The sequence below is a fragment of the Ambystoma mexicanum genome, chromosome 4q (genome assembly GCF_040938575.1).
Source record: "Ambystoma mexicanum isolate Mex_15411 chromosome 4q, UKY_AmexF1_1, whole genome shotgun sequence".
Classification (NCBI taxonomy): Eukaryota; Metazoa; Chordata; class Amphibia; order Caudata; family Ambystomatidae; genus Ambystoma; species Ambystoma mexicanum.
In genome coordinates this window covers 1,271,710,734-1,271,724,091 of record NC_090928.1, presented here as the reverse complement: position 1 = coordinate 1,271,724,091, position 13,358 = coordinate 1,271,710,734, and the positions used below count along the sequence as shown (strand labels likewise).

The 13,358-nt window shown below is 45.1% G+C and overlaps 1 protein-coding gene across 3 annotated transcripts in view; it reads right to left on the bottom strand.

Annotated features, from left to right (window-relative positions):
• The window catches only part of LOC138468363 (cullin-9-like), a 1,322,368-nt gene that overhangs the window by 733,874 nt on the left and 575,136 nt on the right, over nucleotides 1–13,358 (bottom strand). The gene's annotated exons all lie outside the window — the stretch shown is intronic.

Sequence of the window (13,358 nt, the reverse complement as noted above, 5' to 3'; positions counted from 1 at the left end):
ACTTGTTCCTGGTGCCACTTGTGGATGATCTTGTTCAGTAGCAGTGTTGGGGGCGGGGGTGAAGTGTAAGCAAATCTCACTGACTAGCTCATCCACAGAGCGTTCCTCTTGGACCTGGTTTGGGGGTACCTGGACACGTAGTTTGGGTATTTTACGTTATTCTGGGTTGCAAAGAGATCTATGTCTGGTTGTCCCCAGTTTGTGAAAAAGTTGTGTAGAATGTCTTTGTGCAACTGCCATTCGTTTCTGATGGAAGCTGTACCTCTATGCTTAACACATCAGCTGGACAGTTGTTTTGCCCTGTGTTGGGCCAGTAGGAACGTGATGTGTTTCAGTGCCCAATTGCATATGTTCTGTGCTAGTTTGGACAGACCAAGAGAATGTTTGTTTATTGTTTGCTTGTTATGATATGATATTTTATTTATATCAGGTGCTTATACAATAAGAAATACAGTTTCAAAGCACCTACAGGGCAAGGGAGAGAGTAGGAATGGGAAAAACATTAAAATACATTAAAACACAATACTTAAGAGTGGTGGGGGGGGGGACGAACCTACTATGCCTTGAGAGTATTCAGAATGGGCAAGTACAGCAAGGAAGAGGGCTAGGGGCGAGGGGGGGGAAGCTGAGGAGTCTGAGCTCGTCGGTGAGCCACAGATGAGGTGCTAGGAATGTTCAGTGCTAGATGGCCAGGAACCGCGAGGGGTAGAAGTGTGAGCCTCCAGTGCGGAGGGTTTAATAAACCTTAAGTGCAAGTGCAGAGGACAGACAGGAGCTGGGCCGACTGGGTGCTGCCCCGAGGGATGCATAAGGGCCCAGGACAACAATCGCAGCAACAGTGGGATTAACAGGGGAGAGAGGAATGAAAGGAGGAGGCAAAGAGGACAGTTTTAAGGAGCTTCTGGCATTTAAGAAGATCCTGCTCAAGGCGCAAAGGGAGGGGGAGGCTGTTCCATACGGAGGAGCCAGCTGAGAAAAGCAAACCACCACCTGCCCTCTGGTTAGCAAAAACGCTGTACACAGTCTTAGAGCCAGAGGAGCATAGAAGTCTAGAGGTGGATTATTTAGTAAAATAAAGTTGAAGATAGTGTGGACGTGGGCCCAGACCGCCTTGTGGATGATGCATAGGGATTTGAATGTAACTCAAGCGGCAACCAGGAGCCAGTTAAGACTTTCTAGTGCAGAAGAGATGCGGTCCCTGGTCCTAAGGATAAGTCTTGCTGCACTATTCTGGATTAGTTGGAGAGGTCGCAGAGTGGAAGATGGTAGAATCAGGAGGAAGCTAATCCAATAGTCAAGCCTAGAGAGAACCATGGCTTGGGTCACATGAGCCTCTGGGGGAAAGTGAGAAAAGAGAGAATTCTGAAAGTGGGACTTCTTGGCAATGTCCTGAGTGTGAGGGAGGAAGGAGAGAGAGAGGAGTCGAAGTTGACTCCAATTATTCTGCCTTCAGAGGAGGGCATAGAGGAAGAGCCCAAAGATGAAGGCCAGAGTGAAGGGAAGGAGGATGGAGCAGGTGTCCCGATGAAAAGGATCTCAGTTTTACAGGAGTTGATGCAGAGATCGCTGGCCGTGCAAGAGGACTGGATGGCAGATTGGCAGTCTGGGAAAATGGAGGGTGCAAGAGGGGCGGAGGGGAGTTTGAAAAAGAAAAGAGTTGTGTGTCGCCTGCGTAACACTGGAAGTTAGAAGAGAAGGAGGAGATGAGGTGTGCAAGCAGAGCAAGGTAGATGTTAAAAAGCCAGGAGGAGATTATAGAACCCTGGGGACACCAAAGGTGGAGAGGGAGGTATGACAGTAGAAGGTGCCCAGAATTACTTCGAAGAGCGGTCAGTAAAGAAGGATTTCAGCCAGTCCAGTGCCCGTTACGAGATACCAAGGTTAGCCAAGCTCACTTTTATGTCTGGATGAAGTGTAGATAGTCTAGAATCCCATGACATGGGAAGGTGTAGTTAGTCAGAGGTACGGAGCATAGTCTGAACAGGGTTAAGGGCCTCCTCAGCCCGGACAGGCTCGGGGTGGGCCCTTGGGTGGGGGCCGGCGTTCGCGTTCCAGCAAATGTAGTTGGTCCTAATGAATGGGCAAGGACCAATCTGTGCACAGTAGTGATGGTGGGTCAGGCACTCCGGTGCTAGCTGTTACAAGGCGGCCATTTTTTAAAAGAGGGCCATGAGAGGACTTCGTCTAATCACAGAATATCCCAATGAACAAAGAGATGCACAAAACACACCAAAGAAAGGTGACGATACCCCGATTAAATTGTTGAAGCACGCACATTTCAGCTTTTTTCCCCAATTAGATTTCCTTTTTGGACAATTTTACGTACAGCACTCCACTTCAGTCAGGAGCTTTTGAATTTACATCATGAGCTCTTTAGGGCTTACCTCATGGCAGGCAGGCGGCTGGTTCCTCTGGGCATCGTGCATGGAGTGGGAGAATGGCTCTTCACTGTGTCTCAGCGATGGAACGGACGGACCCAGGAATTCCTCGTTGATCGAGAAGTCTATATTGAAGAGTAGGTTGATTGTCTCTTGGGTGTTTTGTTGACATGCTTGAGGGCTCTCTCCTGTAATTAGCCAGTCGTCGAGATAAAGGTACACTGGAATGGAGTGTCTGCACAGGTGGGCAGCCGTGACTGCAAGGATTTTGTTGAATTCTCTTGGCGCAGAAGAAAATGCGGAAAGGAAGCACCTTGAACTGGTAATGAGTCGTTCCGACTTTGAACCAGAAATATTTTCTGTGCACTGGCCACATTGAAATATTAAAGTATGCACCTTTCATAACTAATGGTGCCATGTAATGCCCGTTTTACAGGGGGTTGCGGGGTGGGGGGGAGATTAACTCCTGAACGGTTGTCATTCGAAGCTTTTGCAGTTTGACATATGTGTTTGCTGGATGTAGTTAAATCCTAGGCAAGTGTGCTGAGGTTTTTGCAAAATCCTTTTTGGGGACAAGGAAGTACGTTGAATAAATACCCTTGTTTACCTTGTGAGGAGGGACCAGTTCTATTGTTCCTTTCAGGAGAAGATAGAAGAGCTTGAATCTCATCTTGCAGAATTCGCTTGTGTCCTTGCTGCATTGTCTGTTATGGATGGTATGGTCTAGTGAGGAACTCTATGGAGTACCCCTTGGACTCAAAGGAAAGTAGTCACTTGTCTGAAGTGATTCCCTCCCATCCATGGGTTAATTGTGAGATACAACCCCCTACTGGGGAAACATGGGAGGGAATCTGAATCGGAATGTCACTGTTTTTGGGCAGCAGAGCCTTTAGCAGTTTTTGCCCTAGAGCAACCTCTATGCTGTCTGAAGCCCTTCTGATAGGCGTATTGAAAGGGGGTTGACTGAAGTGTGAGTACTCAGGGGATGAGGAACCTTGTTTGAAGGCAGACTGTTGCGCGCAGATATTTTTGTCCATGAAAAAACCTGTGTGCGTTAAAAACGCAGGGTTTGTTTGAAATCCGGTTTAAGGATTTTAGAGTTTTATGCTCTTTTTTAGCAATTTCTAAACCGTTATCCACTGCCTTTCCAATGCAAAATGTTAGCCTCAATGGGCATTTGGAGTAAATCTGTGTCTCAACCTTAAATGCTGATTGTATCATCCAAGCGCTGCGCTTTAGTAATGTGCATTCTGCTACAATCCTACCAGCATTGTCAACTGCATCTAAATTACCTTTAATAATATGGTTAGCAATTTGTTTGCCCTCAGCCACGGTCTTTGAAATTTGAATCTTGAAGTGGTTCAGGGACTGAGTCCAGCTATAACTGAACATTGTCCCAGAGTGCCCCATTATAGCTGGAAAGAGTGGTATTGTGGGCAATACGCAATTGGTACGCAGCAGAAGTAGCCACTTTTTTTCCATAGGGCAAACAGTTTTTTTAATGTTCCTTTTCAGGAGGAGCTTCGGTGGAAACTAAGGGTCTCCCTGCCCTTTTGCGGGTGGTAGTGAGCACCAGGGAGTCTGGCTCAATATTAATGAAGGTTGAATTCTTTTGGACACAGACGGAAGCAGTGGAATGAAGTGCCCTATAGAGAATTGTTCCTCCAGCATTTCATACACAAAATCTAAATCTTGTGGGACATCCTGTGTCTGAATTTTGAAAGGGTGTGCTGTCTTTTTAAGCAGATAATTATACAGTATTTGGCCATGAAAAGGAGAATCGGCTACAGATTTGGTCATCATGAGGTGAAGGAAGTAGCCTTTCGTTGCCCTGATAAGGATCATCATCACCATATTGATCATCATCACCCAGATAATCTTGTGAAGTTCCCCGATCATCATGTAATTTAGAGGATTTAGAATGAGACTCGCCCTGTTCTAAATCGATGTGTTTTTGTATATTTCTCCATAAAGGAAACAAACGATGAGACTTTGTCCATAGTTAGCTCAAATCTCTCTTTTGTCCAAGAGCCTGTCCTAGGTGTATCTTTAAGAGGAAATGTAACCTTGTCAAGGTCATGTGTTTGTTCAGAAAGCAGAGCTTCTGACAGAGAACATCCAATTGGATGCTTTATGTCCTTCTGCAGGACTCTTTCTCAACCTCGGATTCTCCCCCTCCCCTTCTTCTCTCCCCTCTTTCCCCCCCCTCACCCCTCATCTCTGCTTGAAGCCCAAATCCAAGTGCAACTCTTGGTACGAATCCGACGTCGTCACCCTCAAACGCAAGTGCAGGGTGGCGGAGATGAAGTGGAGGACTACAGTTACACACTCTGACAAACTGGCCTGCCGCTTGCTCCAAAGGCAGTTCAGACTCTGTCCTAGCCAAGAAGAGAGCATACACATCAAAGCCCGCGTCTCTGCGGCATCTAACAACTCGGCCAAACTCTTTAAAATCTGCAAGGTGCTGGCCAACCCTGCTGCAGTCTCTACCTCTCCTGTTCCCTCCCATGCCCTTTGTACGGCCTTGGCTTCTCATTTCATCACTAAAACCAGGACATCCTGTCCACCCGCTCTTCCTCTTCCTCCTCCACTCCTGACCTGCCTGTGGCCTCCTCTCCACCTCCCATATCTTCATTTCCCTTGTTCTCCCCAGACAAGGTTTTTAGACAAGTCTGATCTATGAAAGTCTCATCAGAACATGTTCTTCCCTGTTCCTCCAGAACCATCAAGGACCACATCGACACCCTGGCCGATTTCTGCAATCACTCTTTTGCCACAGGAACCTTCCCCTCCTCCCTTAAGTACTCCCTTGTGCACCCCCTCCTTAAGAAGCCCTCGCCCGATCTCAATCACTCCTTTCCTGGGCAAACTCCATGCTTAATCTTCACACTGAATCGGTGGGTTGTCTCCACGGCCACCAGTCTGGCTTCGGAGCAGCCAGAAGCACGGAAAGTGCTTTCCTGAACATCCATGAAGACCTGCTCTCCACCCATGAATCTAACCTTACTTCTGTCCTCATTCTCCTCGACCTTTCTTTTGATTTTGAAATGGTCAACCATGCCATCCTGCTCAACGGCCTTCGTGATAACCTGGGTATCACTGATCAGGCTCTGGCCTGGCTGACCTTTTTCACTGATCGACCTTCCCAGGTCCAGCTAGGTTCCCTCCTCTCTTAAATCTCTCCCTCTCTCTACCTAGTCTAACCTTTCTCAATGGCTGTTTAACCAATACCTGGCACCTCTTGCCCACCACAACGCTACTCTATGCTCCAACTTTCACTTATGTGGAGGATACCCAGCTCTCTTTGAGGCTCCCCTCAGCTGCCTCTACTCTCTCATTCCTGACTGTCTTTCCGCAATCCAGGAGTGGTGTGCTGCAAACTATGTATGCTGTAATGCCAGTAAGGCTGAGATCGATCTCTCTCCCGATCTCTCTCTCTTTCTCCCACCTGTGAGACTAGGAACGTTGGGGTCATCATTGACTCCACACTCTCCTTCTCTCCTCACATCTCTGACATCTCTAAGAAATCAAACTATCAGCTTCACCTCCTCAGAGGTATTCTTCCTTTCCTCACTTTCCCCCAGAAGCTCACCGTCTCCAAACGAAAGCCCGACAAGGTTGTCTGCGTGCCTGAAAAGACAGGAAGTGTGAGAGGTGACCAAAACTCCCCTGGTCTTTATCCTGCAGTGTGTGTCTGCCTGGATCCAGTTCTAACTGAGCGGTTGACTGTGCTTTTGGACAAGCCAGCTCCAAGATTTGCATGAAGTCTTGAAGGGTGAATCCCAGAAGAGGCGAAAGAAGAAGAGGATGAAGAGGAAGAAGAAGAGGAGGAAGAAGAAGAGGAGGAGGAGGAGAAGGAAGAAGAGGAGGAGGAGGAGAAGGAAGAAGAGGAGGAGGAGAAGGAAGAAGAGGAGGGGGAGAAGGAAGAAGAGGAGGAGGAGAAGGAAGAAGAGGAGGAGGAGAAGGAAGAAGAGGAGGAGGAGAAGGAAGAAGAGGAGGGGGAGAAGGAAGAAGAGGAGGGGGAAGAGGAAGGAGGGGGAAGAGGAAGGAGGGGGAAGAGGAAGGAGGGGGAAGAGGAAGGAGGGGGAAGAGGAAGGAGGGGGAAGAGGAAGGAGGGGGAAGAGGAAGGAGGGGGAAGAGGAAGGAGGGGGAAGAGGGAGAAGGAAGAAGAGGAGGAGGAGAAGGAAGAAGAGGAGGAGGAGAAGGAAGAAGAGCAGGAGAAGGAAGAAGAGGAGGAGGAGAAGGAAGAAGAGGAGGGGGAGAAGGAAGAAGAGGAGGGGGAAGAGGAAGGAGGGGGAAGAGGAAGGAGGGGGAAGAGGAAGGAGGGGGAAGAGGAAGGAGGGGGAAGAGGAAGGAGGGAGGAGAGGAAGGGGGGAGGAGAGGAAGGGGGGAGGAGAGGAAGGGGGGAGGAGAGGAAGGGGGGAGGAGAGGAAGGGTGGAGGAGAGGAAGGAGAGGAAGGAGGGAGGAGAGGAAGGGGGAGGAGAGGAAGGAGGGAGGAGAGGAAGGAGGGAGGAGAGGAAGGAGGGAGGAGAGGAAGGAGGGAGGAGAGGAAGGAGGGAGGAGAGGAAGGAGGGAGAAAGAAGTAGAGGAAGAAGGAACAAGAGGGGAAGGAAGAAGAAGAGGAAGAAGAGCAAGCAGGGAGGAGAAGGGAGAGAAGGCAGGCATGCAGCCATTTCCAGCCACTGCCAGAGCCAACTGAGTGACTGTTGCAGCTCCAGACCTCTCCTTCTGATCGAAGGAGAAACTCCAGACTGAACGACTTCCTCCCATGGACTGGTGGGCCTAACCAGTGTCGAGACTACTTGCATTTTGAGCCATCCCTTTAAGAGCTGCGACTGTCCTGGGCTGCAATTCCACAATACCCTGGGACCTGGACCATTTTGCTGTGCATCATCTCCTCAAGCACAGTTTCAGCTGGATCTTAGTTAACATCCTTCTGGGCCTACAGTGACTCTTTCCCAGTCTTCTCAACTGAGGCCAACAGCGAGAAATCTGCTCTTTGATAACCCTCGCTGAACCGAAGCCTGTGTCGAGTCCGAAGGAGCCAGTATTGTGAAGATTGTCAGCTGGGCACACCTTTCCGAAGAAGCTGACCATCTGCTCCAGCCAAAAGTTCTTTCTTTAGCCTCCAGGCCAAGAATCCAAACAGGAGCTGCTGTCGGCTCAACTTGAGCCGCCAGTGACATTGTTGTTCTTCATCAGAAAAGGTACTGTAGCGCTCCTAGGTGCTTAGGTAAGTGCTTACAGTGTCGAATCGGACTCCTCCTGAGCTTCCTGCAACACTCTGGGGTGGAAAACCCAATAGTGCTCACCCTAGGCTAAGGACATCGGTCCTTTGGTCTAAAATCCTCTAGCAGGTCTAGCTGACCTCCCCGAACCTGCTTTTAACTGAATATTGAACCTAATTTTAACCGTGAAGAATCCACATAGGTTTGACAAATTTGACAGGGTGTGCCTTCCTTTGTTCTTCTGCCCATGGGCCCTGGTCACCCAGTGTTGTGCCGACTGAGACTCATCCCCAGATAGGTCTGTACTTGTAGGGTGCCTAAATGTTACTTAACAGTATCATTGTTGTGTTACCTAAAATGTCAGTTAAAGAAATGATTAGCAAATTAAATGCTACTCTGACTACTAATCTGAATGTCAGAAAGGCAAGAAAACTCAAAATAAGAAACCATCAACAAAAGAAATAAAAAATTATTTATTTTTAAAAATCAACCATCCGCCACAAAACCGCACTCAAATGGGTCTAGAGCCTTTTTACTGAATCTGAAGTTGCCAGAAACAGAAATCTAATCTTATGTTCAAACTTTGGTCAATAACAACGAAAAAAGACCCACTCTCAACCAAGACCAAATGACAGAGAAAATTGAGATAAACATAGAAGAGCAAGAACAAAGGCATTATTAAAAATATCAACATGCTCCATTGAAGAATGAGAAAATGAGGACGACGAAGCAACAAATCCGTTGACCGCATTAGAGTTAATCTCATCAGTTGACCTGGAAAGCACAAACTCATCTGTGCCTCAAAAATTAAATCATCCAGAAAGGGACATTCTGTCAGCGTCTAAAGGAAATATCTTCCCAACCTTGGACCAGAAACGCTAAATAACACTGAACCAAAGAAGTCAAACGGAAAAGGAAGCCTTAATGGTGAGAATACACAAGGCGCCGTAATACGCCCACATTTTGGCTTGCAAAAATTACCAAGCCAGACCAACAACATAGTAATAGAGAGAATGCTGAGAGCTTCAGATGGCTTGATTTTGAATCGCACAAATGTAATTAAACTGCTACAGGCTATTCCTTCCTTAAAACATCTAACCTCAAATGATATTAAAGTCGTCCAATTTCGTTGAGGAAGAAAAACATTTCTGGGTAATTGTACATCTAATATCTTCTGCAACACATGCAATAATACTCAACCAACGAGAGGCATTTCTACCGCTAGGATTCGAAATAACTGACACTGCTTTAAAGAGTAAGCCTCTTGGGAGTGCATGTGATGACAAAAAATGTATAAGACGACATTTAAAAACGTTCACGCGATGCGAACGATGACTGGCAACCTAAGGGGTCTTCACGAAGAGATGACAGAGCGCAGAAATCTGATCGTGAAATTTCAGGCGCAACAGACGAAAACATTAGAGCTCAGTAAGATTCTTTGAAGGGAATAGACCACCGACGAGACCTCAGAAAGCTGTACCGACTAATGAAGAATGGAGGACCAACATCACAGGGAAATTAACAAATCGGATTAAAATTACCACTAAAGTTATGCAGCTGGAATACCTGCAGATTTTCTCATCTATTCTCGGAAGGCATTAATATATTGTACACCTTCGACATTGTCTCCAAGAAACTTTGATCCAAGTGTTAACGATCTGTGACGGGTGCACTACCTACTTGAATCCAGCAATTAAAGGGAAAGCGGGACGGCCATCTTCTGGGCTGCTAACCCTAGTAAAATTGGGAAGGAACCTGAAAGTACTGGAAAGCACGAACCCAAATCCCTTTATCCAAGTTCTAGTGATTCAGAATCTGCAAACCAAAGAAGAAAACAACAACTTGATTGCGCTGCTTAACTCATACTGGAACCCGGCTGGAATAAACAGCACAACCTTTATTGACACCACTATATCGATGATTGATGATTTACAGGCACGCTATAGCCACATTCTTTTGCGCTATGCAGACACCTCAATATTCATTTGATCTATAAAACATGAGTCCCAATGATACAGCAAAGACTACCCAACAAAGCCGAGGTGTAGGTAAAAGAGCTGCAACTTCGATCTATCTTCGTATTAAATGGACAGCTCCCCGAGGATAATCCCCCCACCCCCGATGCCCACATGGCAGATGGGAAAAACCTTGAATATATCTTTGCCTCACTAGAGATGATCCCGGATTTTAAGGCCTTGAAGATAGTAAACACGGAATCGGAAATCAATGCCTCCAGCGAAACTAGATCTGAACACCGGGCAAAACAGACTGCAAATTGGCACTGCTGAGGTCTCAAAATTGACGACTAACTACCTAAACCGCAAGCAAACTGATCTAGAAGGGATTGACTATGAATGGGTAATAATCCCATATAAAACCAAAGAAGCGACCAAAGTACCAAAAATAAAGACCACAAGACATTTAAATAATGCGGAGCTGGGGGAGCAGAGAAAGAAATATCGAGGATCCATCAAATTAATAAGTCAATTAAATACGAATGATCAAACCAGTCAAATCAAGAAAATAAAACAGGCTTACAAGAACTTGACAATAGCCTTCAAACAAAAACAATTGCAAGCAGATGCAGTGACGATGCTCAAATGCGATCTTTGCAATTACTAAATAGAAAGCCAAAAATATCAATGGCGCCAATAGCAGTTATTCCAGAATCAGAATGGGAGACACACCTCGACTCTATATGCAAAGAATGACAATTAATTGGAACCCAATCAAACCAATGAATCTAGCATCTGGTCATTAATACGGGACAGAGATGACATTCTGAATAAAATAATGAAATGAAATACTTCCTGAGTGCCTGGACCTGATCGCCTGTCCAACAGTGTCTTGAAATCTCATCCAGAAGCATGGACGGACTTGTGTGTGCATCTCTTCAAGGCAATCATGAAAACAAGGCTAATTCCGATATCCTGGAAAAAAGCAATGATAATCCTGATCTACAAAAACGGAGACATAGCATCACCGATTAATTACTGTCCGATAGCATTACTGGATCCACTCGGAAAGTTTTTTGCAGCGATATTACTATGACAGCTACAGCAATGTGCAGTAAATAAATACTTGGAGAACTGATCCACCACAGATGGGATTCGTAAAAGGAACAGGTACTAACATCAACCTATTCCTTCTTGCCGAACTAAAATGAGAAGCCCTAAAAGCCAAAACAGAGATCTATGGTTATTTATAGACCTCAAACAAGCTTTCGACAGCGTTAACCGACAAAGCCTATGGTGTAAACTCCATGATTGGAAGTGTCCCTCAGACCTATTGGCCGGTATCCAAGCTTTATATACAGAAACATCTATCCAGGTCTGACTATCAAAAGAGGGAGCTCTATCCAACAAAATTAGAACTTGGAATAGTCTGAAACAGGGTTTATAGTCAAAAAGTCGAAAACATAATGTCGAATAGCAAAAATGTCGAATGTAAAAAAGTCGAAAAACATGCATATAATAGGAAAAGTCATAATTTCGACAAAAAAATGTCGAAAAAAAAATTGAAAACCCAAAACACTTCTTTTTTTTTCCCCCAGATAGTAACATTTATTATGGGGGGGGGTCCCCTCCCAACCCCCCCCATCCCAAACCCCTACCCCAACCCCCCCCCTCCTCCCCATCCCCCCACCCCCCATAGATATACCTTTAATTATTTAAAAAAAACTTTAATATAATATTAAATAATTAATTAATTATTTAAAAAACCATCCCAAACCCCTATCCCCAACCCCCCCATCCTCCCCATCACCCCCACCCCCCATGGAAATACCTTTAATTATTTTTAAAAAAAAGTTTAATAAAATATTTATTATTAACACATAAAATCGAAAAAAGTCGAAAAAAAAATTGAAAACCCAAAACACTTCTTTTTTTTTCCCCCAGATAGTAACATTTATTATGGGGGGGGGTCCCCTCCCAACCCCCCCCATCCCAAACCCCTACCCCAACCCCCCCCCTCCTCCCCATCCCCCCACCCCCCATAGATATACCTTTAATTATTTAAAAAAAACTTTAATATAATATTAAATAATTAATTAATTATTTAAAAAACCATCCCAAACCCCTATCCCCAACCCCCCCATCCTCCCCATCACCCCCACCCCCCATGGAAATACCTTTAATTATTTTTAAAAAAAAGTTTAATAAAATATTTATTATTAACACATAAAATCGAAAAAAGTCGAAAAAAAGTCGACATTTTTGTTTTTCGACTAAATATTTTCGACATTTTTACTTTCGAATATATTGTATTCGAAATTATGACTGGACACCCTGAAACAGGGCTGCCCGCTAGCGGCATTCTTATTCAACCTCTATATCTCACAAATAAATATAAGAACAAATCCACCAAGAATAAACGGCAAACCGATTGCATGGATGGTCTATGCAGACAATCTCGTCCTAGACAAAACCCCCAAAGGGCTACAACGGAGCCTAAATGCATTGGCACCATACTTCAAGGACAATGGCTTCTCCATAAACTCGTCCAAAACCCAAACCTTAATCTTTCGAGATCGAAGACAACAGAAGAAGACATTTGCCCTATTCCTGATTGAAGTCCAACTACTTTAGGTAGAATCGTTTAACTATCTAGGAGAATGGATACATTCTTCGATGGATGAACGTGAATGGAGAGACTCAGTCTATACAAAGACCAAGTTGCTAACATGTCAAGCGCTGATCTTAAAAAAAATGTTTTGGAAATTTTCCATAAAACCAGTTCTGCTATTCGACCACCAGAAAATGATCCCAATCTTAACTTATGGAGCCGAAACAGCACTAAATCTTTCATGGAAGGTCTGGGACTACTGCAAAGCGATCTTCTGGAGGAAAGTTCTTTCATTACCTAAAGCATTTCCAGTAGCAAGAATACGTTTCGAGCAATCCAATCCATACATTCCATTATACTCTGGAAAACTCTTGATCTATATCGAAAAATATGATCAAAGGACACAGTTCAACCAATGGAAGTGTTGAGAGAAAATCCTATGAGACTACAAAAGGGAATCCTGGATCGCTGAAAGGCCCAATGTGAGAGATGTTTGGTCTCACTAGATTCTACAGAAGAAACCCCATCAATAACACGGCAAAGAATGAACAAACTTAAGAGACAAGTACCGTAGGAACGAATTGCAACTGAACCATCAGACGATAAACACAGATGATCGATGGACTCTTGGTGATAGGAGAACAAATCTTTTATTTTTAAAATATTCCAATTTTGGGCAGAAATAATTTCTTTGGACGCTTAATCTCGAATCTTTTCCAGTGATGTACGTCTAATTTCCCTGCAACTACTCCCTTTTTTATCTATTTCGTCACCTTTTTCTAGCATTGATGTACATGGAATGGAAGTGGAAAATTGAGATAATAGTAAAAGGTTTGAAATAAACCAAATGACTAAATAAAATAAAAAAATTAAAAAAATGAGGGCTGAGACTCTTTACTGCCTCTATGAACGTGTTAATAACAGGGATTTTCCACCATGTTACTTTACTGTGAGAGGTGGTGTATGCGGATAGAGCCGCCAGGTGAACCTTTATAGAGTTAAAGACAATGGGCCTCATTACGACCCAGGCGGACTTCGCGGTGCTAAATGCACCGCGAAGCATGGCGGAAAGCCGCCGATAGCGCCATGGGGGTTGGCGGATTTACCGCCCCATTCCGACCTCGGCGGAGCGGTAAATCCCCAATCCCCATTCTGCCCTTCCCCATTCCCATTTTTGCCCCATAG